Consider the following 15,822-nt stretch of genomic DNA (forward strand, 5'->3'; position numbering starts at 1 on the left):
ACCTTCTTTAAAAAGTACTTGGATATACCAAATTCCATATTTATCGGTGTACGGGTTGAAGAGCATAAATTTGGTATGATATGTTTTTCTAAATATATATAACTCAAAGGTGACTGACTGACAGTGATCGATCAACGCACAGCCCAAACCACTGGACGGATCGGGCTGAAATTTGGCATGCAGTTAGATGTTATGACGTAGGCATCCGCTAAGAAAGGATTTTAATCAATTCTACCACCAAGGGGATAAAATAGGGGATGTAAATATTACTTCGTAACGCGAGCGAAGCTGCGGGCAAAAGCTCGTTATTAATATAGTTAACAAGGAATGTATACGTATCTCAATAAGAAATAATGACATCATAAAAATGTAAAAGGCATAGTTATCTAATAAATCGCACGTGGTCTTTGAGTAATGAGCTGAGGTAGTGCAGAAAGTTCATTTGAAATCTATTAAGCTGCCAGCGTCTTGGGAACCTTGCACAAAGACAGTGATGGTGACAATTTTTTATGGTAGTGTTTTTGTTTTTATATTTTCGTTTTTCATTTTTGTATATGTGTAAATTTTGTAAATAAGTTATTTTATATTTATAGTTTAATTTATTTCTTTTAATTTTCTGTAAGTTTAATTAAAATTGTAAATATTTTTCAGTTAACGAAAGACTTAGGAAATAAATGTATCATCGGTATCATAAGGAATCTATTTAGGTATAAACATCATGGATGTGGTCTAGTCGATGTCGCAGTGTCGCTGTTGACCACGTGACCGGTGACACCGAGATTGAGCTCGGGTCAACTAACTCGATTGTCGCGCCCAATTTGTCACCCCTCCTCTTATGACACTAACTGTACTAAATTTGTGTTATTATTCATAAGTATATTGTATACTGCGCAGTACTGTCGGTTATGTAATGTAGATACACTCCTAATGTATGCGTGTGACATTTAATATTTTTTGACAATTAACAATGTAAGTAACATTAGAAGTATTGAAAAGGGCATTTATACTCATTATTAATTAATCTATGCAATGCCTACTAAAGGTCGAAATTTGACAATACAATCTTGTAGGCAAAAATTGTCTAACAGTACAAAGTACGTACAATACCTGTATATTTTAAGGCAATTACAAAAAGTGTTGGGAAATGTGAGGAACGAGTACCTTAGAATTACGCTGGAACGCTTCCATTCTGCTTATCACCAATCTCATACTGTCAGGTAAACAGCCGAATTTCATTAAAACAAAACTGTTCAAACGAACAACGTAGTTTGCAAATAACGTAAATTAGGGATGCCAAATCTTTGATGTTCAGACGAGTTGACGCCTGCCACATTAATTAAACCCCGCGGCTTACACTAAGCGCTGGGTGTCAATTACGTTGCGGGATCAGCCGGGGTCAGATCTAATTTCTATCTCATCTCTGACCCCCTTGATTGGATGGCACCCGCATATTTGTTCAAATAAGTCACTTCACGACGAAATTAAATTAATAAGGGCTTTTGTATTGGGTAATACGTGTGCGGTAGGGACCCCCGTGAGGAACGAAATTATTTAACTATTTCAAAATTGCAATAAGAGAAATTATCTCACGTATTATTATAAATAAGAGCAAATACAAATAAGTTTAAGATCTTTTTCAGCCCTTACTATTAATGTTATGCAAACGGCCGTGTATGATGCTCGTCTGCGAATCTTTATATTCGTACGCACATACGTTCGCATACTACAATAGAAAAAGAAAGAGAAAAGTGGCATGGATGAAGCACCACGCTTTTTTCCTTACGTTACGCATTCTACAGTACTTCAACCTCATGTCATGTCAAGGAACTAAGAGTCCAATGAAGGAAGCGTAACGATTTTTCCTTATGATTTTTAACAATCAACATCTACCACAAGCGGTATAAAATATAGTTTGAAAAACTATATTTTATACCGCTAGTTTGAAAAAAGTCGGAGTGGAATTCAATATATTCAGCTCGGAGTCGTCTTCGAAAACACGTTTGTTTCCCGCGGCAATGTTTTGATGGGCCGTTCGCGAGATTTTGAGCGGTTTTGCGCGCATCAACAAACACTGTCACAAACACAATGGATGCTTCGGCGAACCGTGTGACGCTTCGCTTCAAATGTAGAACAATGCTAGCTTGTATAACATTCGGTGTTGATACGATTATGTGATAGAATGCTAGCTTTTGTGCGTAAACGGTTGATTTGAATGTAACAAACACAACGTCTTTGTGATTGATCTGAAACCGACGACGTTGGCGTAAATTCTAATAAACCCCTTGATCTTTTGGTAATATGTTTTTGATATTTTCTGATAAACTAGTATTTATTTTTGTAGCGTTATTCATGACTATTAGATTTTATCTACTGTCAGAAACTAGACAGTCTGCAATAAAACGTGGTAAGTAAACATTAACGTAATATTTACTAGACTAAACAATTATACTAAAATCTGTGTTAAAGATAAATTGTAATAGATGGGCATCCCACAATCGATTTGACCTCTGCCCAATCAATTATTACATCGGTTAGGCGGTCTCCATTATGACGACGACGTACAGTCTACAGAGTCAATCGCTACTGTAACGTTATTGTTTCTATTTCATCTTACTCATGTTACAACGTCGTAATCCGTTGTAGGTCTACTGCAGGGTACAGGTCTTATCTCCAGGTAAAAGTTTAGGTCATAGTCAATCGTGCTGGTGAAGTGCGGATTTCTCGACATTATATAATATAATACTTTTATTACTTTTTTTAAAGATTTTTAGAGGTAAAGGTTTCTTCACAATGTTTTCTTCACGGTTGAAGCAAATTTGTTGCAAATTTGCAAATTGTATACGCACAGAACTTCGAAAGATCGAAGGTGCAGGGTTTCGAACGTCGCATCTCTAGACACCAGAAAAGTCTGATCAATTGAATCATTAGCCTATTATTGATTTGCTGTTACATCGATATATACGAAACTATCTAGGTAGATATTACGGGGTTATTAAGGTTATACCTTTTTATAAACATAAAAGGGCACGTTTAAAAAGTGTCAGAGCCTGTTTATCTCCTTTTATAATTAATATGATCTAATTTTTAATGTCTCTACTATGTCATAAAAAGCAACGAATGCCAATTTTATCACCACGTATGCCCAGAAAAGCGTTTTCCGATTAATGTTCTATAATAAATAATTATGTACTCATTACTGCTTACACATGTATGGCTAGTGCGTTTACAAATGGTGCAAATTACAAAAACACTTGATTGATGGCAGTTTTTCTAGGTTTCTCCGCATTTGGTTGTGAAAAAATCGCCCATTCCGAGTACCGACACGTCTATGAAACTAATACCGATTAGGGCGCGAGTACTACGAATTTGCCCCCATTTTTGTTGCTTTAAATATACATGTTAATGACGAAAGGTTGGTATATAGTACACGTAAGACGGTATTTAACGAACTGATAAAATGACGTATTTCCAAAGAGAACGGCACAGATTCTCGGCATGTATCAAACTAACGTGCCAAACCATAATCGATTTGGAGATTTTCGCACCAATTTCGTTTTCGAAACCGTGATTTATGATACCATCAGATGTTTTACATGGAGGAAAATCGCTAGGTATTCTGAAAGGTGATGACGATTTGGAATAAAGGTTTACCTTGGTATTACAAAAAATAATGCTTTCTAGATTCCTAAGTCCACGCTAAGATATTTCTCTGTCGTAGGTGCCATGGACACACAAAAAGATGGATACACAAAGTACAAAGACCCAAAACAGAAATCGATTTAGATGGCGGTGGCGTGGCCGGGAATCGAACCCACTCCCAACTCCGTGTTACCCGTATGATAACTACTGCTCCACGCACATTATGTTCTTTATGACACAGTACTGTAATTTAGAACCTCGACGTTCCTTTATAGGATTGATGTCATGACAGCGAGCTTTAGTAACCGCAGCCCGTGAAAGTAATATTATAATTATCGTGAAAATGTGAGTTTCAGAGTTTAATTAGTATCGGGTGGGTGTTTTATGAAGTTAGTGGTTTCGTCGAGGCGTGCTCGGCAGCGGAGCGTGGGGCGGGCTTGCCGGCGATTGGCGAACGCCGCCCAACTCCCACGCATGCGCAGCGCCACCCGCGAGAAAAATCAGGAAAATTCACGTTCCACGGGCCGCAGTCAAATTTTAATGTTTATTTTAAGACGTGGGCGGGATAATAGCTGGATCTCAACTGGATAAAATGGCCGCACTTTACGAGGTTGTTGTAACATTGGACGAACTTTCGTCTGACGGATTGCTCAAATAAATGCATCTTCAAATGGGTTTAATGTATTATCTTAACTGATGTTCTTCCAGTGGTTGAAATTTGACCATAATTATGGATTTTGAAAAATATTATCAACATAAACACGCATTAATAGCTACCAAACAGAAAAATAAAATCGGTTGACTGACACAGGAGAGACAGGTATAAAACTGTTTTGTCTTTATCTATTTATAGATAATTAATTGTTATAGATAATCCAGAATCCAAATGCCTAAGAGCAAGAATGATTCTGACACAATAACTAGTGTAGTTAATTAAATTTACAGACTATTTTTGGATAGGTAATATAGGTATATCAGGGCGTCCATTAGACATTCAAATGTATGTATTTTCAGTACTTTTGTATGTTAATCAGCGGGTATAAGGTTAAGTTCAGTGTCACAGCCAATTTATGTAACATTTTTGTTTTGAAACAAAACAATTACTGGTTGTGAACACTTTAATAGGTTTTTTGTTTATATTTTGTTTTAAAAGTTGTATTACCGTTTCCCGTATTTATAAAATAAAAACTGAAGCGTTAGTTTTGATGTCCAACAGTGGGATTATTGGAATACTAATAGAAATATTCCTTTTTAGTAAATGGGACAGTCGTATTTGGAAAAGCAAACTTATAATCTATTTGATGTTAAAAAGTAACTGCCACCCAAAGACCTTGGATGAAATTTCAGATTGAAATAAGTAGTCCTCTGTACTATATTTTTTTTAATGCCTTTTTTATGTCTCTGTGTACACAAATTTGTAAATAAAAAAAAAGACATCAATATTCAAACCCATATAGAAATTGAATCCTACCTGAAAACGGTCACAGATAATTATTTATAGAAATGAATTACTATTTCTAATTTTGCATTTATAGAACTAAACTGGATTTTATGGCTCATATTTACTACTGTAGATGGTGGAGCTAATTTACTCGGCTTGTTAAAACCCATTTCAACGTGAAATTAGGTCGGAGCTATGTCACCGTGACATTAGTAGCTATTAACAGGATGTTAACGTTTGGGTAAAAATATTTTACAACCGAAACTCGTGAATTTATCGACGCCTATTATACGGGCGTCGATTAATTAAAGTTTTGTACGATTTTTATGTATATGACCGAATATTGGGTGGTGGAGTTCAAAAAAGTTTTGGACAAATACAATAGTTAGTTGATCGCTGTCTACAGAATATTTCACGTTAATATTTATCGACTGGTTATAGTTTCAATGTTGGGTATGATCCTCCTCTTCATGAATACGCACGTGTATTGTAAGACTTAATATTCCTTTAAGTTTTTTCTAGGTTTGAGGCATGCATTTCACAACCTTTGAACCTTGGACTCCTAACTTATAGTCACAATCCATACCATTAAGCTATACTTGCTTTTTATTCCTGTAAAGTATTATTTCACATTATAATGTATTGTAAAGAAAGAACTAAAAATAACTATTTTTATTAACAATCGAGACTATGTTCGACATTTAAATTCAAATGTACATTACTAAGCGTAAAATATTGCTTCTTTGTTGATTCAGTGGTACCTACGGTTGGCTGGCTGCGAAAATTTGGTGTTTACCGAACGTTCATACAACATGGAATTCCATTTAAAAATGACAAGCTCTATAAGACTTCAATGCTATTAGAAAAATGATGAAACAATGCCATCTAGTAGCAAGTTTGGGAGAAATGTAATTTTTTATTTTAGATATGAGCCCGTAGAGAGTAGAGACATATTTTTTGTCTATGCTATTGCTGGGATTTCAATAAAAATTAAATTTATTTGATTCATTTACGGTTACTCCGATATTAAATTGTACTTAATATTTTAGAGTAAAAAGTATACCTATCTAACATGTAATTTAATAAGTAGGTATGCGCTATTGCACTGACATCTTTTTAAATATATAACATCATAATGACGTTAATTAAAAACTATCATGTAAAACAATCTACATACGCAAAACAAAGTAAAAAGCAATATAATATGGGGCGTCGAAACGTATTAATATATTAGTAAGTAATAAATAAAATTTGATTGGCTGAGCGTTCACACTGTTTGTTGTATTAGAAGTATTGAGCAACGAAATCAATGTGGGCCGCTAGGAAAACATGAAAATGTTTACTTTCAGTTACAAATCGCAATTCTGTGAACCTATGTTTAAATAGTTTAAATAAACAATTGATTCGTGATTCATGGCTGCATATTTTAGGTTACATGCATCACGACTATTTGAAGATGCATAAATAAATTAAACTGTCAAGTGGAGTGTCATAAACAATAAAAAACAAAAATTGGCAAACAATACAATCTGGAACGAGAACCGGAAACGCAATATTTTTATTTACGACCTATATCAACAATATAAATAGCTTATTTGCCAATAAAGAAAGAAAAAAGTGGAGTGTCTATGGTTTTTAAAGATGGCGGCCAAATAAACAGACTACACCTGTATCCGTCGCAGAGTAGGGTGCAGGGTGCGTTTAAACCCCGCGGCGATTATTTTCGTTATATCGAGAACAAATTGCAATACAATTCACATACAATGAAACAACTTGATTGTGAAATGTTAAGGGCACTTTATCTTTAAGTTTAAACAAAACTGATTGTATCAAAACGTATGGCTTGAATGATATAGGTAGGCTATGTGATTGCTGATTATCGATCGATCTCGTAAACATTTTTTGCTATATGTTTACAAATTGATGTTTTGAGTGATATCAACTACAATGTGAAACATGTTAATATTATGTGTAGCGTATATTAGATATACCTAGCTATATTAAATATACCAAAGATGTGAAACTGGATGTAATTTAAGAAAATTAAAAACTAATATAGAAAGCTATCTGAATTCTAGACAGAGCTCTACATTTGAGTACTAGATATTGGGCCATAGATAAAAGAAGCGGCCATAACCATAGGCAAATTAAAAAAATGTTGATAGTCCTGACATAAGAGGTACTTCCGTTTACTAATAAAGTTACTGATCTTTAATAATCAGAAAATAAGGAAAAGTTACTTGAATGTTCTTGTACCTATCAATTCTATTCCTCGTTAATGGTTTTAATTATCCTTAAAGTCACTAAACTAATCGTTATTCGATCTTCATCGATCGCCGTCGAATGTTACACGTGCGTTGCTACGCTACACTGGCGAGTGAAAACGCAATTACTGGAAGGTGCCCTAAACGGGGTCTGACGATGTTCTTATCTGGTGCTATTGTTTAACACGCTTTTTTCATTCCCACGGTCGTTGGCGAGCGACGAGCGCGCCGCTGATAACGCAGTACCTGCCGCAGCGTGTCTTGAGGAATTCTCACTATTGACAATTTTAAAAGGACACAAGGATAAAATACGTACACGTTCGTACTGAGTTAAGGTCCGCTCTTTGAATTTTTGCGTATATTTAATTTTTGTTTTCTATATTTGAACTTTGACGTTTCGTGAAAATTCGAACGGGGTTCGAAAGGATTTCAAAGTGCAAGTTTTGTTTGTTATTAAACATAGTTCTTAAGAAATAAAGGAGTTCATTGTAAGCGAAATATTAACGTTTTACATAAATGTAAATACGAGCGCATATTATTATGAGCTGAAATACATATGACGGCTTCAATTTAACCTCGTTTTACTTTTCGTCAATGAACATTGTTGTATAATTTCGGTTTCGGTTAATTGTTATCAAAGTGTATATAACTACTGTAGTACGTATATATGTATACGCGTTCAGTACTATTGTACCTAGTTTACAAAATTATCGTTAATGTCATATATTATTACAACCAGAATTTGATATTCATCTCATGAAGGCAGAAACGCATCGTTGAATTTAAATATTTAAATGGAACAATATAAAACAAAGAGAATCGGGAGTGAAGTGCAAAATTTACCAGCAACCCACGCATATTAGAAGGACAGATATAATGTAATAGGTACATGAGCTGAATCCATTATCCAATGACGTGCAGCAATTACCCATTTAATGTAATTTGGGGCATTGTAAAAGTGTCCAGGGCGACTTCTCGTACATTCTCGGCGTCACACACTCAAAAGCACTTGGCAATCGGAGAAATCACTACGGAGCACTGTCTGGGCACAGTCGGAGCGCGTATCGGACCGGTCATTTCAAATTCGGTATCGGGTATCCAGAGTTTTCAGAGGTCGGTGTGAGGGCGCGCGCGAGCGTGTCTGCGGCCGGTGCGCGACTACTCGCCTCTGAATGGGCGCCGGCGGAGGGGCGAAGCTCGCTACGTCTCACTCCCAGTGAGCTTACGAAAATCACCAATTGCGACTGTCCCCTTATTAAATGGTAATTTTACATTTAATACGATATTTGTTACGATTTGCGACGACGCGGCGCCCGGGAGCGACTAGAGATACGTTTTCGGTCGGGGCGAGAGAGTGCAATATTTTTTTAAGGAGCTTCCGATTGAAGCTACGGATCGGCGCTATGCATCCGGTGCCACCTGCTCGCACTCGAGAGGAGACTGCGCGTTAGAAGGAGATGAAGTGATTGATCAGAACGCAGACCGGATGGCGGACTCGGTTATGAATGAATGCTCCGTCCCTGTCTCGCCCGCCGGTTTACGTAATCAGTCTCGCTCGGACACAGGTTGTCGTCGTAGAGGAAGTGAAAGGGACAGGAGGCGGCGTAGTAAATATTGCGCTTGTGAATCCATCGGGAGTATTTCTTAGGAGCTTTAGTTTTTGTGTCATTATCACAAAGGGTAACCGTTAAACGTCATTCATAGAACATCAAGTGGCATGCCTTTGTTTAAAACTATGCTGATACAAGAAATAAAAAGGGCAGTTTTTAATAGCAAATTGATATTTGCATATGCTTATATACATCACAAATTCCTAATTTTGAATTTAGGTCTAAAATTACGGACCCATTATTAACGTATTTCACGTCAGACTGGGTTTGACCACGACATTGACCAACATTATTGGGCACACTTTACAAATTTTCGAAAATTATATATCTACAAACTAATTATACAAGATTTCTCAGGATATATTTTGTTTTAAACCGGACTCTACATCTCTACTCTACTCTTTTTGCTCTACCGTGACTCTTAATATGAATTGGGAGTACAAAGTCAACGGCGTCATATCAATTTAACTTTTATCTTATAACATCTTTAATTTTTATTACAAAAACTTCTTATACCACTTTTCCATGTATTACAGAGCTACATTTCAGAAACATAGAAAATGATCACATTAGCAAATTCGATTACGCACATTAGCAACGTAACTCACGCACGTAGTTACCTTACGTTCTCAAAGTAAATGCAAAATACGATCGTCGTGAAGTGTAAGCAAGTATTTGCTAACAAAGACGCGCCTAGCCTTGCCGCACCCAGGCGATAACAACCCTGCCTGTAACCACCGCGCCTAGTACTGTAATAGACTTTGAGTCTAAGAAACAAGTATTGAAATGACACAAATAGGCTTAATAATTGAGCTCTGCAAAAATAAGTAATGATTCAAATGTTTGTGATTTAAAAAACTCTACGTTCTTTATGCTCTAAAGCTATTGACAATTGTTTGTACTTTAAATAGGATTATACCCCTATGTAGGATTTTAATAGCTATAAATTTTGAATTAAATCTTCTAAACTTTGCGTACTGTACCTACTCTACATAGAGATTAGCAAGCTAGCTAGATTAATAAAATACAGTAGGTAGGTATAGTCCGCGTAAAACTGCTAGTCCACTCTGAATATAGAAATGAATCGCGTCGCCATAGCAAATTGTATGACTACACCTGATCGCAACAACTTCAGAGCGGACTAGCATTTTCGCGCGGACTGTACATTGTTTTCGTAAGCTAGCAGATATTTTTAATTTAATTACTAATAAAATATTGATTGTCATAATACTTTGCTGGTATAATCAAAATTTAAAATGATACGTTCTCGAAAACCCTGAAAGCTTTAAGTGTCTCCAAAGCTCATAACTAAGCTTATCTATAAGTATCTAATACAATCATGAAGGAACCATTATTAATAAATTACGAACGATCAAACGTTTATGATCAAAGTAACTGCAGTTTGCACATAGCTTTATTATATAAGATTGTACTTACAATATATTACTGTAGGAACTTATATAATAATTTATAATTGGTTACTTCATCGTGGCTACATTATCAGCCCTATAAGAGGCTTTCGTACATTGTTTCTACAAGATTGAAGTAGAAAACGAGCATGTGCAACGTAATGATCAATGAACTGGTCAATGAAGCCCATGGATTCTTTTGACCAACTGAACACAGAACACGGGTTATACAATAAATATATATAAATATACAAACGCTTCCTACACTTACAGCCTCACACTAGGATTCCTTGTGTCGTGGGTGGCATGGACGCACACAAAGATGAATACACAAACACCCAGACTCGGAATAGATTTCATCGTTCAGATATCGTTCTTGCCGGGGATCGATCCCGGAACCCTTCGCGCGTGAGACCGTTATGGTGACCGCTCCACCACGCTTCACCGGTCAGTACCCTTACCATGAGTTTTTACGTTGTGACAAATATGACTGTTTTGGTATTTGTTTACGTATTGGCCCATACAATTTCCAAGTTCTGACACAATCCGCTAGGGGCACTGGTTGGAAATTGTATGGTAATACGTAAACACATACCAAAACAGTAATATTTGTCAAAACGTAAAAACTCATGGTAAGGGTACAGTAACAAACCAAGTCATATTGGGCGGGTTCATTTCCCTTTGCAACTTAAGACTTTGGTTGCGAAAATCCTTAACCGTGACGTTGGCCAATGCTTTCAAAAGTTTGGTCAAACAAGTGACAACGCAACAATTGACTTTCACTAAAACAAACAAAGGATGTGGCATTGTCGCCACGAATACTTCGATAGGTTCAACATTACATTGTTTTAGTGTTTTCTCAAAATTACCCGCTTAGAAAAACATTGGTTGCTCTAGAATCGCAAACATCTATACAGAGATGGAATAGTAATGCAAAGATTATGATTGGCAGTGTTTATTGAATACGAAGCGCTTTTAGTTCTTGCCGATTACAAAAGATGTGTTAAGTTCTCCGAGCTGTTTATGGTATTTTTTCCTCCTTATATTTTTATGGTAAATTTCAGTGAGAATTTTTGGTCTCTATTTATAAAATACGAAGCGCTTTGGTTCTTGCCGTTACCTTGCAAAAGATGTGCTAAGCTCTCCGAGCTGTTTATGGTAGTTTTTCCTCCTTATATTTTTATGGTAAATTTCAGTGATAATTTTTGGTTTCTATTTAAAAAATACGAAGCAGTTTTGATTCTTGCCTGTACCTTGCAAAAGATGTGCTAAGTACTTTGAAATGTTTAAAATAGTTTTCCTAATTTTATACGAGTACGTACTTGTGGCAAATGTTAATTGAGAATTTTTGGTGATTAATCATAGAACGCTTTTAAAACTTACAGCCCCACTAGGATTCCCATGCAAAGACGAATACAGAAACACCGAGACAGAACAGAAATCTAAAATCATCATTTAGATGTCTGTGTGACCGGGGATCGAACCCGGGGCCCTCTGTATGTCAGACCGATGTGGAGTTGAGAGTATTGACTACAGTCACTAAACTCGTATCATCACTAACCTTTAGGTCGGTCATGTATTCTATTGAGGTAGTAATCAGAGCCGAGCCGAGCAATAAGACGTAACTTGTTATAATGGAATATAGAAAATGTCATTGTTATTACATAGTACGTGTAATTTGACAAAATTGTAAACAAATTGGTAAACTAAAGTAACATTCAAATTACGTAAAATTTAATATATATGGTGAGTACGAGTAGATCGAATCACAAAGGGTATATCTGCGGTTAAGCACATTAATAAAGTCAGATCTCGCTACAAATCAATGGGATCCCGCACCATGTAACCTCTGCTCGCCAGGTGCTACGCGGGAAGTGCCTCCCCCCTCACCTCCCCGTCCTCACACACACACACACACACACACACGCCACGTACACCATACATGCGTTTCACTTGCAGTGACGTAAACATCGAACATGCATTTGTGTTTCAGTAATTTATTAATGACATTTGCATATGCACCGTTTGATAAGTACAAAAAATTATGCATATAAATCTACAAGTACTTCAAAGTACCCTTAATCTACACTTCTACACTAACATTATAAAGAGGAAAACTTTGTTTGTTTGGTTGTAATGAATAGGCTCAAAAACTACTGGGCCGATTTTAAAAATTATTTCACCATTCGAAAGCTACATTATCCACCAGTAACATAGGCTATGTTTATATGAAATATATTTGAGAAATAGATTTTGAGGCGGTACAAAGTTTGCCGGGTCAGCTAGTAGTATATATAATTTGTTATTTGAGTACTAAGTAACAACTGTACATAGTGTTTTTGGAGATGTCGGCTGACTTACATATGACGCGTCATAATCCCTAACGGTTAGAATTCTTAAGAATAGCCATGGAAAGTTAACCTTTGTACTATATAAAGTTGGATAAGTTACCATATGGTGTATTGCATACCCGTTTACTACTTCAAACTTTAAAAAATCAGCTAAAATAATTATACATGTAATATAATACTCGCTCAATCGCGTTAGTTCTATGGGTAAAACCGGTAAGTCAATTTAATTAAAGATGGTAGCAATATCCAAAAAAAACTTATAACTTGAAACTTTTATTACGATATTAAAAAACCAAAAATCGAAGTAACATAGCAATTATATGCTTCTGAATTATGGCGAACGGTGTTAAATTAATTTAAACTGTTAACCATTAATTTATTCGTAGTAAACCGTGGAGGTTTTCGCTTTACGGATGTTTTTTGATAGGATCTTTATCGGGACCCAAAACAAGTCGTAATTATACACGGAATGTTACTAAAAAGTTCGAACGCTAACATCAATGCATAATTGTTCACATCCACAACTTACAAAGAATATTATCACCAGGTAGCGAAGGCCTATACAATATGTCCTTCCGGTATCCCATTCTAACCGATCTAAAATGAACAGTATCAACTATACTCAAGGTAACCTTTTCGTCGTTTTCGAAATACAATTTCGAGGAAAGTAACAAAGTTAGGATGCTTTAGAGAATATAAGTTGGGTTAATTTTTACGGCTTAGAAAATAGAGTGGGTATTCGAGTGAGTATGAATGGAGGCTTATCGTTTGTGCAGGGTTACCTGTCATCCGGTGTAAGACGACACCGTGGGGAAGTGAGGACCATTACGGAGCATGAGCAACCCTTCGATATCATATTAACATAATTAATACGATAATATAGAACCTTATCTTTAAACCATTTTTCCGCTTTGAGGCGTTACACTGAGGTTTATGCGTTTAAGTCTTTTGTATGTGGATCTTGTAGGAAAGCGTCTTATTTTGATTAGTTAAATTATTACTACTTGGTTTTTTGGATTTTATATAGTTAAAAATGAATGTGTGTATGTATGTCCTACATAGAATCCTAAACTATGCATCAGATTATGCGATGATCTTTAGCAAAGTTTTTTTTGCATGAGCCCACGAAGATTTCTGAGTTGGTACGACTAATTTTTGAGAGATGGGCACTGCTAGTTAGCTATAAAATTGTAGTTTCAAAGCCCTATTTAATTTTAATGTTCATGTCGTGTGACTATCTTAAGCACTCTACATTGAATCCAATTATCTACATACGTTATTTTATACAATTTAATTTAATTACATTGTACATGTAATTACTTCTTAGCAATTGAAGCTAATTAAGCCTGATAAGTTTGTGTAATATAAAAAATATTTTTTGGGCAAATAAATTTTACAAATATTATAAATGGGACAAAATTATATTTTTTTGTAAAGATGAAAAGATCTTTGTAACTTTTTCATGCAAATATCGCTGAATAAAATAAAATTTTGATAAAATAAAATAGTTTATGAGTACGATCAAGATTGACAAATAGGGTATTCTATAGGTACTATGGTAAAAGAGGCTCGTGAGTGAGCAAAGCTGAAGCAAAACCTGACTTAATAAATATAATCTAGTTACAGTTCAGATAACATATAAGTATAATGTTATTGGTATAGATGTAACTTATAACATGCATCTAATAAAAATCAAAATATTACATCCGTAATATTTTTCTAAAGTTAATAATTAATTAATTCTTAACAGCAATTATTACCAAAAGAAATCATAACCATAACTCAGAAAAATAAATTTAACTAAGTACTCGAACACCCGTTCTAATATTTTATATCGGTGCCACCGAACATAAATCGCATGTGTTAATTAATTATTATAATGGTTCACGATCCGTTTATTTTATAAAAACTGGTCGAGAACAAGTTATGAGTAAATCTATTAACTTTAAATCGTCCAAATCAAATTATGATTACGTTTTATATATTAAAGGGTTTTTAAAACACGAAATAAGTGCACACTATTTATGATGTTACGTGCAGTTTTAGGGTTCCGGTAGATACTAAGTGGTAAAAAACGAAACCTTTTTAATTGTATTCTCTCTGTGGGTCCGTTTTATGTCGTAGCTATTGGCGGTATATACCTATTTGTATTCTAAATACGTGTGTTTAACAAATTGCTAAAGAATAGAGATCAAAGGTGTTGTTTCAGTAAGAGTTTCATCAGATATAGTTCAAAAATTAGCTGTCTATACGATAGACAGACATACATGAACTAAAAAAAGCTGATCATTATTCTTAGGCACCCATTGTAGTTACAATTAAGTGTACGTAAATAGACACAAGGAGGCTATTAATTTTAGGTATAAAGAGTAGGTAAATGTATGACGGTACTTATATGAGTAGATTTTGATTTGGTCCAAAGATGTTAAAATTCTATCCTACTCAGTGGTATAATTATAACGGTATTATATTAGGTATTTAAATTTAGGCAAATGCTTCATTAAAATTGTAGCTGAATCATCCTTTTTGGAGCAAAGCTTAAAAAGCAAAATTTCCTGCTCGATAAACTTGTTTGTTACCTCAAAACCAATTACTTATTCATTTCTTAAATAAAGCATCAATCTACTATAACGGACCTTTATTTAATTGATCTTTATTTATTGTATTATCTACAATGATGTATGATACGTCATGTAACTTTTTGCGCTCATCGCTATTAAAATTGATGTACGACCGGCCCATTTAGGTCCTACCGTTATATCTACCATAATTATAAAACATATTCATATTAGTACAATGTGTTGTTAAGCATTCGTCATTTACCATTTCAAGCTCTTAGAAATGAAAAGAATCGCGGTCCTATTCTGCGTAATTCAAGCCTCATCCCGCCATTATTCGAGCAGTCTAGACTTAAAAAATCACAAACAGTAAAATGTCGAACGGAACCATAAAAAGTTGAGTAAAAGGCGTCGAAAGGAGGCAGCGAATTTTGAGCGAAACCAGTTTAATGAGGGTCGTATTTAAATACGAAAATAAAGCGGTTCCCACGGCGTCGCTGGCGGGAACGGAAGCCTGTGCGATGTCGCGGCGACACCGCGCGACGCGACT

General features: G+C 35.4%; 1 protein-coding gene across 7 annotated transcripts in view; it reads right to left on the bottom strand.

Annotated features, from left to right (window-relative positions):
* The window catches only part of pnt (ETS transcription factor pointed), a 188,273-nt gene that overhangs the window by 64,604 nt on the left and 107,847 nt on the right, over positions 1 to 15,822 (bottom strand). The window contains exon 1 of one of the 7 annotated variants that reach the window (XM_073073792.1): positions 8,326 to 8,516. The exons of 2 other annotated variants lie outside the window; for them this stretch is intronic. The gene's annotated coding sequence lies outside the window, so the exon portion shown is untranslated. Of the gene's footprint in view, positions 1 to 8,187; positions 8,517 to 15,822 lie in introns of those variants that run through there. 4 more of the 7 variants (XM_073073788.1, XM_073073790.1, XM_073073791.1 and 1 more) reach the window with 4 other exon arrangements.

This window comes from Epargyreus clarus, unplaced genomic scaffold, assembly GCF_041222505.1.
Source record: "Epargyreus clarus isolate Ecla_fem2 unplaced genomic scaffold, WU_Ecla_fem_2.2 ptg000006l, whole genome shotgun sequence".
In the NCBI taxonomy this organism is placed as follows: domain Eukaryota; kingdom Metazoa; phylum Arthropoda; class Insecta; order Lepidoptera; family Hesperiidae; genus Epargyreus; species Epargyreus clarus.